We start from the raw sequence: 14,206 nt of genomic DNA on the forward strand, positions 1-14,206 counted from the left end.
AAATGGCTAAATAATTGCACCCATTTAGATTTTCTCCCTCTGCACTTTTTTTTTATTTTTTATTTATCCCGAGAACTTTCACCTTCATTTAACCTGTAAGAAAACAAAGCAAAGGTTAAAATATGAATGGTCCATTTCAAACGTGTCCTCTTGTCAGCAGCATTGCATTGTCAAGGAGAAGTCAAAATCTGACCTGAAATTGAAAAGGATTTATTAAACCATTGATGTTCTCCAATTGTTAATGCAGAGTTGTGCAGAATACGTTGAAATATTCAAAATCAGCATAAAAATAAATGTGGAAGGCTCGATGTCACACGTGTGTGTGTGTGTGTGTGTGTGTGTGTGTGTGTATATATGTGTGTGTATAATTGTATTTATTTATTTTTTATTTATTCTTAATATATACATGCTTTATACAAATGTATTCTGCACCATTGTTACTGTATATTGTAATTTGCAGTCCTAGATTGGAAATGCCTCTTCTAATCCTGTAACCTAATATGGTTGAATGAACTCCTGTATATCTGCAAACGTTCATAATCCAATAACCTTACCAGAGTTCTTGGTTGCATGGTTACTGCAACCTTTTCAGTATGAGAACCTGACTGCTACTGAAAAATAAAATGTGCTGAGCGGTTTCTATCTACTGGTATGATGCAACAATCCATTGCATCACTAAAAAATACCAGTGTCAGAAAGGAGTGTGCAGTTTGGTAGCTATGTTTATTCTTTAGTGAACCCTCATGTATGTATGTATGTATGTATGTATGTATGCACATGTATTCTTTATACAGAAGGAACATGCTGTCTCTTGTTAGTATTTTCTAATTTTGCATTGCTGACCTGTATTTATGAAGACTGATCCCAGCATTATGTGCACCTTGCAGAAATAGTCACTATACAAGCCTATTACACGTGCTCCTTAGTGCATCTGTGGCAGCTGCATTTCCTCCCTCTGGGGGATTCACTGCTGAAGAGCAATAATTATATGGAGACCAATCAATTGTAAAACTTATGTCATTTTAGTTTATTTTTAACAATGTATAAGCAGAATAAAAAATATTATATTTGTGTTGCTGGCTACACGCAGAATGAAAACCACCCATTCAGTATGTAATAAAGCAAACAAACAACTGCAGAGTGATACGGATATGCTGAGCATTTAATGTCTCCAAATCTTTTCTGTTTATAACACTATGAAATGCCTTGATGCTTTAAATATATTTGCCATGCATATACCCTAAAAGGCAATGTAAAGTGATCTGTGTGGTTCAGTTCCCTACTTCAGCTTTGCTGCACTGCATAATACATCCACAGGTTTCTTGTACTTTTCTTTTGTCTTTTTGTTACATTTTTTTTATTTTATTCTTGCGTCCCTGAATCCGATATCTGTAATGTATGTGTTTTCCCATGGTGCAATGCATTTATCATGTTGATATTCAGTAATTTCAAGATCTACAATACATTAGTCCATATTAATATTATAAATTCTTCTTATCACAATGTGTTCTACAATGTTTAGCTTTTCAGTGGGAACAAAGCATGTATATTTTAGTACAAAATGCAAGGCTATTTGTTGACAAATGGATGCAGTATAGTATTTCCTTGGCATTGTATATATTGGACTCCCTTTGGGCCTTATTTATCAATGAGTTTTATCATTCAAAATGAGTCATCAAACTCGTTGCGTATGATAAATGCTGCTCCAGCCAATCTGCTCCCAACTGTAATATTTCAAACCGATGACTGGCTGCAGCTCCATTATCAAACGTTACGAGTTTTATCACTTGTTGTGCATGATAAAACTCATTCATAAATAAGGCCCCAAGGCCCACATTTATCAACAAGTGATATTCTTATTACTCGTTACGCATCTTAAATGGTGTTCAAACCAATCAACTCCTAATTGTCATGTGTTTGAAAAATTACATGAGCTGATTGGTTGGAGCACCATTTATGATTCGTAACTAATCATAGCAAGAATATCACTCGTTGATAAATTTGGGCCATCATTTACTAGAGCCATTCACCCACAGGTTAACTTAACTATCTTATACCCCTTTTACACCAAAATCCCTGACCTGTGATTTGGAACACTGTTCCAACACGGATCAGACCCAGGACAGACCACTTTCAGACTACAGCTCCGACCTGGGTTATTCACTGCACACGGGTTCAGTGGTTCTCTCCTGCTAGTACTTGGAGATTACCTCTGATAGAGTGGTGATCTGCTGTAAATGGGACCCGGATCAGATGATCCAGGTCACCCGTTCACACTGCAGGGTTACATGGGTCATTCCCGTTTTCAACCCTGCTCACTACTTGGGTTGGATTGCCGGGAATCCAACCCTGGCCCCTTTTACACTCAGCTGCGACCCAGGTTGGCACGCCAATTTGGCCAGTGTAAAAGGGATATTAACCAACCAAGTAGTTTGACTACTTAGACTGAAAAATCTGATTGGGCAATGACTCCCAAACAAAGATATGCATATCAGATGTCAAGATTAGTATTACAATACTGTACTTGCCACCTGTAATCCAGTGGCTGTCCACAGAAGACAGTTAGAACAACCAGAATTTGGTAATATTGGGATGTGTTAGGGTCCAATTAATATGACACTGTTTTTGTTATGTGACTTGACGAACCCCATGGTCTGTGCGGAAGTCCTATAATATTTGTTTTACTGAAATATTGTTGGTATTTAAATATTTTATTCTCAACAAAAATAGAAATTTGGTGTCTGGTTACATTTTACTGCAAACTATCCTAAATGAACAGATGTATATTTTACATCACCAGAAAGCTAGCTACGTCTGATATATAATAAAGTGCCCCAGATATGATATATTAATATTCGTAAAGTCTATACATGAAATCCTGTTGCTCTAATGTGCCATTTTTATATAGGTGCACTAATTACTTTAGTTTCTTTATGTAAGCTGTTCATATGCACTTTAATTATGTCTGTAAAATTGTGGACATTTTAAGCCAAGTGGGCCCCATTTCGTACCGTGTGAGCCCTAAGTGCTGTGCAATCCTGATTAGTGTCTGTACAGTAATCCCTGCAAATATGGCTGCCTGTGATCCTAATCTGCCTGTGTGTGCAGTGAGGTGAATGCAATAACTGGTCACCTGATCTAGCCAGCTTGGTCATTCACACTTGGGGAGTCAATCCAATTGTTTGCGATGATCTCGCGGGTGCGAGTCATCACGACAACAGCTACGCTTGACGGCAGTCCAAGCTTGCACAAAAGTGCTTGCAGCCCCGTAGGGCTCTGTGCAAAATTGTGTGAATTCAGGCTCAGAACGGACCGTGAGGGGTGTGAGATGCGGTGATGTTGCCTGCTTTTTAATGCCGTGGCAACAGCTACTCGCACCCTTTGCAAATAATTGGATTGACCCCAATATTTTAAGGTGCCCATACACAGTGCGATAAAGCAGCCAATCCGACAGATTGGTACGATATGGCTGCTCTATCGTACCGTGTATGGGCATGATATCGGACAGAGCGCGCACCCGTGGGGTCGTACATCTCCCCCAGATCTTACTGCAGGTTCAGTCGATCTGGGGATGCGATGTGCGATCCCATGCAGCAGTATACGGGTGGGGGAGGGGGGAGCTGGCATATTCTGCAGTCTGCCACACAATCGCACCGTATGTGGGGAACGCCCGATATGTCGGACTTCTGATCCCCAGTCGTGTCGCATGGTGCATATCGCATCGTGTATGGCCAGTTTAAGAAACCTAATTTTGGTTACTCAGAGATTTTGTGTCACTGAATGTGCCATTGTATCAGTTGCTTGTTAGCTTATATTTTTTAAAGGGCTTTGATAGAAGTGGTAGATATGTAAAATGTTGCATTTAAATTGGATTACTTTCTTTGATGTACTTCCTATATCAACTTCACGAAAACTGATATTGAATCATTTTATTTTAGTGTCCTTCCCAGGGGATCCTTGCAGTCTTGCTCATGGAACTGATTCCAGCTTGTTTATAGAGTGGAAGTGGATGATTTGGCCATCATGACTTCTATTTAAGGTCAGTTTTACATAATGTGCACATTTTAAATCTTTATTGGCCGTAGAAAATGCTTGCAGTATGTGCGTATTTAACAAATGTGTAGAGTTCATTGGGGGCAAGTCAACTGTTTGACAGAATCAACCCCCGTCTTTAGTGGTCGGGAGCTAATTCAATTGTTTGCGTGACCAGCCCCATTCTTGTACCCTAATGCAAGGCATTGGCTGCTTTAGGCAGCTTTTCCCATGCTAAGTGCCAGACACGCTGTAATTATCCTTCTTTTATGTGGATTTCTGCATACACATCAAGAGGGCGCAAGCAGAAATCAGCGATATCCGATGGGCTCAGGCATGTCAGATCTACTAAGTTACATGTACTGCGGTTTAAAAGAGTGGCACCATTTTTGTATTATAACATTTGGATTTCTCGATCAAAGTTGGGGACACTAAGTTATATTACTGTTTGACCAGTGTGACTCCCAATTTTAGATATTGTATTTTTAGTTTTCTTGAAATTTTTTCAGCTTTGATACATGGTTTACATTTTAGTTTATTAATACATAATTTCTATGTTTAGTTTTCGGTGTACACTTTATACATGTCGGGAAGTAAATCCCCTTGTTTCCCCAATAATTGCCATTTGATTGGGGGCAATAACATTTACACATTTAGCTCCTGGGCTAAGTGCCTGGGAGCTATTCAATAAATTCCCATGACTGCCCCTTTTTAGCGTGAGTGTGCACAGTATTAGCATGGGAGAAGCGGCTTATTGCAGCTATGTGCCAGAAGTGGTGCCGTTACGACACGCTCGGCACTCGCAACCAACCCCAAAGCCCTTCTTTAAGAAGATTTACGAAGTGCAACTTTGGGACTGGTCGCACAAAACAATTGAATTAGCTCCATTGTTTGTGTTATAAACCTTAACATTAAAAGAAAACAAAAAATACAATATCTAAAATTGGGAGTCACACTGCTCAAATAGTAATATAACTTAGTGTCCCCAACTATGATAGAGAAATCCAAATGTTACATAAAAAAAATTGTGCCACGCTTTTAAACTGCAGTACAGTAACTTTGTGTAGCTGACATGCCTAAACCCATCTGATATCGTGGCCATACGCTGTGAGAAATGTCAGTGTATAATCACACAATATCTGGGTCCCCCTCCCCCACCCTCCCTCTTCCTGGTGGTGCCTAAACCTAACCCTCCCTCCACGACTAACAGGTCGTGACGCACGGCTAGCCTACGTTCGGTGCGTCCCGAATTTTGGCGTGAGGCTAATGATAGGAGTCTTTATTAAGATGCTGGGCTTTCAGTGTTGGGATTCTGGCGGTCGCCATTTCAACCGTCAGCATCCTGCCTACATCCTCTCAAACATGTATTGGGACACAAAAGTGGGACTACAAACGTGGTCCTCTGGATGCAATTCCACATGACTCTCCTTAATCTATATACTTTATCCAATAATGTATGCCAAAAAACCCCCAGAGGAGATGTGACATTTTTTTCTTCTAGCCATCTGTAAAAATAAAATGTAATAACTTAAATGGGATAATATAAGAAACTAGCATAAAGGTGGACGCAATGCTTGTTTGCAGTTGGGCGATTATTTGCTACTGCGCATGCAGGAAGAGTCCTGGAAACTCCTAAGAAGTATACGCAGAGTCCACTGTTGCTTTTGGGAACGCTCCGATTTCAGCTGGTGGCAGAAAGCCATGGACGTTCCTTGGAGGTGACTGAGATGTAACCTGAAGTGAATGCAAAAAAAGATAATCTCATGGGTGTTATGGACTGTCATGAGCATGTCGGTGAACGCAACTGCATTCTCAAACCCAGATCCACAGGCGCAGAGGCCATGTTTACAAAAATTTCAGAAGGAGACACTGCGCCAGCCATAGGGCATTGTAAGTGTTTAGTGATTGCAGCCGTCGGCGGAGTTGCACTGTCCACAAGCATTGAAATTGGGCGTCTCCGAGCTTGCAGAGTCCGTCGTACACAAGGGCAAGGTTGAAATTAGCATTTGCATATTGACACCGCTGTGACTCTGCAAACATTCGCCGCCGCACATGCATTAGCGTCTACCTCTGAATAAGGCCCAAAGTGTCAAATGCATTCTTACCCCATAATTAATTTTCCTTTTATTAGTTTTGTAGTGTAGTTGGATTATATAACCTTGCTTCCAATTAGTTTTGTCAAAAGTTGCTTAGTTCTCATAGAGACTGAGATAGAGAACTGCAATAACAGCATCTCCACAATTCTTATTTGATTAACCAATATTGAGGCTCTTCTTCATACTATGCCATTTACGAGTATCAGTATCACACCATTCTGGGACACCAAAGAGCAGCTGTACACCTCTGACCTAAATAACAGGGAAAAATAGTTCTCCCACTACAGCATCTTTAACTAGTGGGATTCAAGACACAAATGTAATTAATTAGCAGCGAATTCCATTAACGTGAGTTACCGCAGGTCAAGAACAAGCTGTGCAAATTTTTGCTTTTCACTTACAAATCTGTGTTTAAATTAATGCGGGTCTCAATGGAAGTGAATGCAGATTGTAGTTTGCACCTCCTAAGTAGGTGTAAAGTAGGAAACAAATCGCTACTTTAAGCTAAAAATGACTGCATTTGGTTAGGAACCTCTGGCACACACCCTCCCTAATCATCAATAAGGCACTAATGGGTCTATTTGCTAAGCCTTGGGTGGAGATGCGAGCTAGTTGGTTGGTACTCTAATGCTGCCCATCCACTAGCAGACCTCAAAACTACTGCATAATTACGACATTGTAATCATGCAGTCGTTTGTCAGTCTGTGATGAGCCTTCACTGAACGAGCAGTCATTCAGTGTAGGCACATCAATCATCTGCAAACATGCTCAACCTGATGTTATAGTCAGGTTGTCCAGTATGTTTGCCCGATGATAGATGTCTAAATGACCAGCGGAAGCGCGCATCACTGGTCGTTTTAGACATTTTTCTAAATGATTTGCAAACTATTAATGAACGATAACTATATCGTTATTGTTCAATTGATCAATTTAATAGTCTAGTGGATGGGCACCCTAACTGTCGTTTTTCAAACACAATCTATGACATTGCTCTTAGGAGCTGATTGGCTGGTACTCTCTCTCTGCTCACTTTAGCTCCATCCAAGGCTTAGTAAATAGTCCCCTAAGGGGTCTATGTACTAACCCGTGGATGGAGATAAAGTACCAACCAATCAGCTATTGTCATTTTTCAAACACACCCTGTGGGGTCTATGTATCAAGCAGTGAAAAGCGTGGACTAGTGGAGAAGTTGCCCATAGCAACCAATTAGCTTCTACCTATTATTTTATAGACTGTGCTTGATAAATGCTACTTCAAAGCGGATTGGTTGCTATGGGCAACTTCTCCACTGGTCCACCTATCCACGCTTTTCACTGCTTGATACATAAACCCAACACAGTCTGTAAAATGACAGTTATGAGCTGATTTGTTGGTATGATCTCCATCCACTTTATCACTCTCCAAGGCTTAGAACATAGACCCCTTCGGGGCATATGTATCAAACCTTGGAGAGAGATAAAGTACCAACCAATCAGCATCTGTCATTCATCTCTCCATTCTCTCTCCAAGGTTTAACACATTTCCCCCTTTAAAATAGTTAAATCTGGCCAATAACGATATGTCATTTATGAGGTGATTTTCTACAAAAAGCTGAATAATGGGTTCAATAATTTGTGACAGGAATGTGGTGGTGTAGTATAAATGAGACTGAGATTACAGCTTGCATTACATGAGTATTTTAACCATTTTTTTTTACTAATTGGCTTAAAATGACAGAAAAATCACCTACAACCATTTTTAATGTACCCCAAATTCATTTGATTCTTTCGTTTGCTAAAAACCACTTGCCTAATATGTTTCCAGTGTTAATAACAAAAATGCAAAAATTAAACGTTTGATGCCTTTTAAGAATACCAAATATATATATTTTTTTTTATACTACCCTGCCATTTTAGTGTACGGTAATGTAACCTGCGGTAAAATGTTCGCTTAAGACGGCACCTATGAATCAGCCCCTATATGCCTACGCACACTATATACTGCCTTTGTATTCTGTGGCTTTGTATTGCTTTCCTTTTATGTTTTTATATAAGCTTGGTTTTATTTTTATATATATATATATAGCGTGAAATTTTACCTGAAGCCTCCAGCCAAACAGTGTTGTTTTTCATCCTTTGGAGTCTCCTGTTTGATGCCTTTAAGAAAAAAAAGAAAAAAGACCTGATGCCTGTCCTTCTGGGAGAATTTTAAAGTAGCTGCTAAAAAACTGCATCTTCAAACTTCATCTTCGAATTTCAGGTAACTTCATTTACTTTTTGCTAAATTAAATTGATTCTTTGAGTTCTCAACTATGACCAATTGTAACAAATCTTCAAAGTATCTATTGTATTGGAAACATTTTTGTGTCTTTGTTTTCCTGAACACTCATCATTTGCTCATTCACTCTCTCTTTGCCATCTCCACAGCACAGAGAGAACCAATCGCATAATATAGGATATTATACATATATGTGTATATAATGTCAAAATTGGTAAGGGGAGTTTAAAGGAGCATTTATACTGAATTACTTATATAACCTCCATGTAATTTCTGATTTGATACTTTTAGCAAACAATAAGCAATTTTCATTACACTTTTGTGTTATATTAACTATGAATTGGTTTCATTTCTATCTCTGCAGAGCAAGGGAATATGGCCATTCCCATTAGGGAATTTAAATATGCATCAAAATATTTCTATTTGCAGAATATGTCCAAGAGGTTTCTGAATGTTTTATTGGAAAATGTTGAATAATCATTCTTATGTAGAATGTGTACTCTGTAGGCAGGATATTATTTTTTTTAAATTGCAATATTTTTATAGAAACATTTTTATTTTACAAAAGGAAATACCTGTTGAACAATGTTTTCCTTATTTAACATATATGTATAACATATCAAAACCACTTTATTATTGTAAAATCAATTAGTATAGAGTATGAAGAGGAGGTGGGTGGGTCCTCACTAGGGTACATAGGGCCTGATTCAGACCCGCTCGCAAGCGGGTCGATGGTGGGGCACTGCGCACGCAAGCCCCGTAGCGAGAGAGAAATTCTCTCGCTCCGGGGCTCGCTACATACGGGGCGGCTGTCGATGTTGATCGACAGCTCGCCCTGTTTTGTAGGCTTTGGACAAACGGAGGCGTTCCTGAAGGAACGCCTGCCGTTTGTGGGCGTCCCTACTGACATCACACGTGATGTCAGTAGTGAGCTTCCTGCTCTCTTAGAGCAGGAAGCTCACTGGGGCTTGCATGAACGAGACCCAACTGCAAGGGTCTCGTCGCAAGCCCGATGGTCGCGACCATCACCTGGCCGCTTGCAAAAGCTGTGGGTGGTCACCCACAGCTTAGCGAGCGGCCAGGAGGCCGGGTAAAAAAAAAACACGGCCGCCCTGATTCAGAGCAAGCGCTCGCTTTTTGCGAGCACCTCTGAATCAGGCCCATAGTCCTTGGGTTTATTTAAAGTATAATTGCTTGTGCATAATTATTAGGGACTTCATAACTCAAATTTTAATCCTGCACAGTTTCAAGAGAAACACTTATAAGAAAATCTGAGTGAGAATTTGAAGAAGGCAATACATTGAGTACTCCCAAAATAGTGCTTTTAGTTTATTAAGTATGTAATATTCCATCCAGTAGAACTACGTTGTTGTATGAATGATTGGTATCAGTCTGCCTTATAACATTAATTATAATGTAGATCTCAATTCGCTTATTCCAATCTAAAATGCTCTGTGTAGGATCTTAAGAACCATCAACAGGTCATGTTTTGAGGATTTCTTTATCATGCAGAGGTGAGTCTATTTTGCTGGGTCAGTAATTATCCCTCCTTTTTCCATAGACAGAAATTCAGAAAACATGTCCTGTTAGTGGTACTTCAGGATTGTGGTTGAGAACTCCTAGTTTACAGGATTCCAATTCCCCTAGTGCAGAGTATCCCAAACTTTCCCAAAACGTTACAGCACAGGTTTTAGGGATATCCATGCTTGAGCTCAGATGGTTAAACAAAAATGACTGAGGTACGAATTAAGTCACCTGTGCTGAAGCATGGATATCCTTAAAACTTGGACTGTAACTGCAGACTTTGGGAAACTCTGCCCTAGTGGCATTCTTCAGGTGGTATAGTAGTGACCTTTGAACATGGTCTATGCATACAATTCAGTAGCCAAAATTCTGTAGTAAACAAAGCTGATTAACTTATACTTAATTTCAGGGCAGAAGTACAGCAGCTTTGTCCTTTGCCATTAAATATGGCTAAGGAGTACAAGAAGCCCAATTAAATTTAAAGGGGTCTACTTACTAAGCAGTGTTAGGAGACAGAGTGGAAAGTGATAAGAAAGTGATAAGGTGCCAGCCAATCAGCTCCCAACTGTCATTTTTCAAACCCAGCCTGTGAGATGACAGTTGTGAGCTGATTGGCTTATCACTTTCTTATCTCTTTTCACTCTGTCTCCTAACACTGCTTACTAAATAGACCCCTCAGTCTTTGTTTGAAAGACCATGAATTCTCGGGCATCTCCATCACCTGCAGGGTACTTTTAAACCATGCTTCGACCACAGACATTCTACTTGAACATTCATGTGTGAATTTAAAGATGTGCTCCTCTTCTAGTACCAGTCCCAACTCTGTACTACATGCCTTAGTGTAACAAGGCTCCAATGCACCCTGTGCCACTGCTGCCCCCTCCCCCTTAGCGCATTTAGTCATAAGCCTGCGCCCCAGTGGATGGGTGGGTAGGAGGAGCACCATAACCGGAGCAGCGCAGCACTGGCCTGACCGTCCTAAGAACGCTTTGAGCAGTTGGACAGGCTACAGGGGGTGTGGCCGGAGCATCAAAAGGCCGGCACTGCACCACAGTGCCATTCCAGGCACCTTGCTAGCCAGATGCAGGGGCCAAGGTGCTGCGATGGTGCTACCCCCAGGGCGCTCTGCCATGTGCAATAGCACTGTCCCTAAGGGAATGCGAAATATCTCTCTGTATGGCCACAATATCTGATGATGTCTGCTTATGAGATAAAATGTCTGTTGGTCTGACAGACGTTTTATCTGATAGTGTATGCCCAGCGTTAGTTATTGCTGTATGCATACGCTGCTGAGCTTCTACTTAAGACTGTGATGATGCTTGATGGGAATTTAAAGCACTAAATGACACAGAACTGGCAGACTTCTACATTATGTGAGCTCTGCACAATATAGAGAGGTCACGCAGCACATTTACACTGTATGATCTCCTTCCTTCCACAGTGTGACAATGATTATTACTTATTTAATCATTTGGATTATACATGCAGGGTTAATTAGTTATTAGATTTCCAGTGGGTAGTTTGTGGAGCATTTTGAGGGAAGCGGTGGCCTGAGGTCTGAGGAGTGTGTGGAGATAAGTGGGTAGGTCTAAAGAGAGCCTTTGTGAAGGAGTTAGTGCATTTTTGGACTGTTTAATTGTGTTTCCTTCATTTTAGAATAGGTTAATATTAATGTGTGGACCTTCAGAAGTTAGAGGGCCACAAATATGGCCCTTGAGATTTATTGGGTTGCCTATTACTGCTTTAAAATGTTAAATTCTGATACTTTGATATGTGCAGTCTGACACTTAAATTTAACACATGAGGTGTCCACATTTTACTTTATCTGTATACTGTTTGAACTGTTTAAATTGCGATAAGCATTTTATACACTCACCTTGACACTTCTCGCTTACCTTGCCCTCTCTGTGGTCATGTTATTTAAGGTCACTTGATGTAGGAGTCTCTAATCTTGATGCATATGTTTGGTATGTACATGCTATCCTTCTTGTTTGCATTTTATTATAGATTCTAAATATTTTAAAACTGTTCATGAAAAAGTTTCAAGGCATCTTGCATTTAATCACAGGGCCATTCAGTAATCCATGCTTATTTGTTGTGTAACAGGATTTACTTGTATAGTAGAAACATTGCCTGCTTTATTAAAGAGCCATTGTTAAATCATAAATTACTGGTGTGGCTTTCAGCCCTGAATCGTCAAAATGTTATGTGTTTTGTGCTGGTTTGGAAGTGTATGTGATTTATATGCCTGTTGCACATGTGTTTATATTATTACATTCAAAATTAAACAACTTCGCAGTTTCATATAATTTTATTTCTCTTTTGTTTGTTCACGACGTTTATTTTATTTTGCTGCACATCTTTGGCTCACAGTAGATCATTAACATGTTTTGAGCAACACTGAACATGCAGTTTCATTTAGTCTAAAATGTGTTCTTCCTCTGCATATTGCTGTGTGATTAATAATCTCCAGCTCTACAACTGAACAAGGTACATTGCACAAAATGCAGGGATAAAGAATGGCTTGGAGCAGTTAAGACTCAGCAGCTTGAGCTTGCTAAGAAATACAGTTAACCATGAAATCTGGTGTCACTATGCATTGTGTGCATTTGGTCCTTGACATATTTAATTATATAGGTATCCATAGTGTTTGTGGAAGTCTGCAAGATATGCTGCTCCGTGTGAGTAAAATAGAAAACCTACTGTATGTATGTGTCTGTGTATAGCCTATATAAATTTATGCAGCAAGAATGCTATACGCCGATCCAACAAATAGGACAGTGTTTCTTCCAACATTTCAGTATTTATTCACATACTTTCATCAGAAAAAGTATGCAAGTACTGAAACAATGGAAGAGATGGGCGCTTATTGTTTTTTGTTGGAGCCAAGTGCCACTCTCATGCTGTGCATATTATTATTAATATATCCCTTTGGGAAGGCACCAGAGAATGATTGCTTTAAGTGCCACCCTTTTCTTTGCATATAGCTATAAACAGAGACCATATATCTATTTAAAGTAAAAAACAATAGACTATAAATGCTTAAACCCCACCCTGCATCATTAAATGTGTCTGATTTTTAACAGCAAAGTAAATAATCGTTGCTTCATTCAGTGAAGGGCTTATTTTATGTAATGCTTATCTATTTTTAAACCAGTGCTAAAAGTAAGTTGAATGTTTCTCTAATGATCAGGCTAGTGTTAGTAGAATAAAATGCTGCGATCCAAAGTGATTTTTATAATAATAGACAGCTGCTCTTTTAAAAAAAAAAAATAAAAAAAAATAGTTACCTGAAAACTGTAACTTGTATATCAAAACGTCTTCTGTCATTTTTATGATGTATCCACTACAAATTTGATTGTATGATAACAGAACGGGTATTTCAGCCTCTTTTACTAGTATACTCATAGTATATATGTGTGTGTGTGTGTGTATATATAATAAAATAAATATATATATATATATATAAAAATTTCATAGTGTCTTTTCTAATTTTACATTATTTACAGGTAATTTAGTGTATTTTTACTAACATACTCACAATTTATATATGGTGTCTTTTTCTAATTTGTAAAATATATCAGGTTGTAATCCAGGTCTGTCTAGTTGAGTGTTATTTTTGCATTGTGAACAGATGTATTCATAGCATGGACTGTGCACAAGTCTTCTGTGTCCTTATCTGTCTCCTAGCAATGTGCTGCAAATCTGCTTCCAATATTAATACCGAGTAAATTCACCAGGAGACAAGGGATTCTGTTTGTGATGTAGTGTATTGGCAACAAACCATGATTAACAGTGTTTACTTTACAGTATGAATATGTGGACAGCAACCTTACCAGCAGGTTAAAGAGTCTTTCTTTTTATATTTCTACAAATGGTTGTCATAAGGGATTTCTCTTGCTTTAGTCTATCCATTAGTTTATCCATTGCTAGATGGGGTTAGAGTATAGAAATTCCATTGCAGCATAAATGTGCTGAAAGCACTGTGACATACATTCTATTTTACTGTGTGTTGTTTTTACATGTCTATGTTGCTAGTATTTCTGATCAGGCTTGAATAAGTGATGTGACATGCATATTAGTTTTTTCCCATAAGAACAGATCCCTAAAGTGCCAGGGAGGAGTATATGATTAAGTAACGAAAAAAGGTTGGTCCTTTTTTCTTTTTTTTTTTTTGCCAGTAGATGACCATTAGTGCAGCTCATCTAAACTCCATTGTAATCACAGGCATGTTGGGAAACAAAGACAAGGTAGGATTAAGTTACATAATATATTTGTCTTAGATTGTTTGGTGTGTA

The 14,206-nt window shown here is 39.1% G+C and overlaps 1 protein-coding gene across 3 annotated transcripts in view; it reads left to right on the forward strand.

Annotated features, from left to right (window-relative positions):
* The window catches only part of ZNF516 (zinc finger protein 516), a 128,308-nt gene that overhangs the window by 52,029 nt on the left and 62,073 nt on the right, over positions 1-14,206 (forward strand). For all 3 annotated transcript variants that reach the window (XM_088475913.1, XM_088475915.1, XM_088475914.1), the window contains exons 2-3: positions 3,939-4,039; positions 8,193-8,366. The gene's annotated coding sequence lies outside the window, so the exon portion shown is untranslated. The remainder of the gene's footprint in view (positions 1-3,938; positions 4,040-8,192; positions 8,367-14,206) is intronic.

This window comes from Taudactylus pleione, unplaced genomic scaffold, assembly GCF_031769625.1.
Source record: "Taudactylus pleione unplaced genomic scaffold, aTauple2 ptg000179l, whole genome shotgun sequence".
NCBI lineage: Eukaryota > Metazoa > Chordata > Amphibia > Anura > Myobatrachidae > Taudactylus > Taudactylus pleione.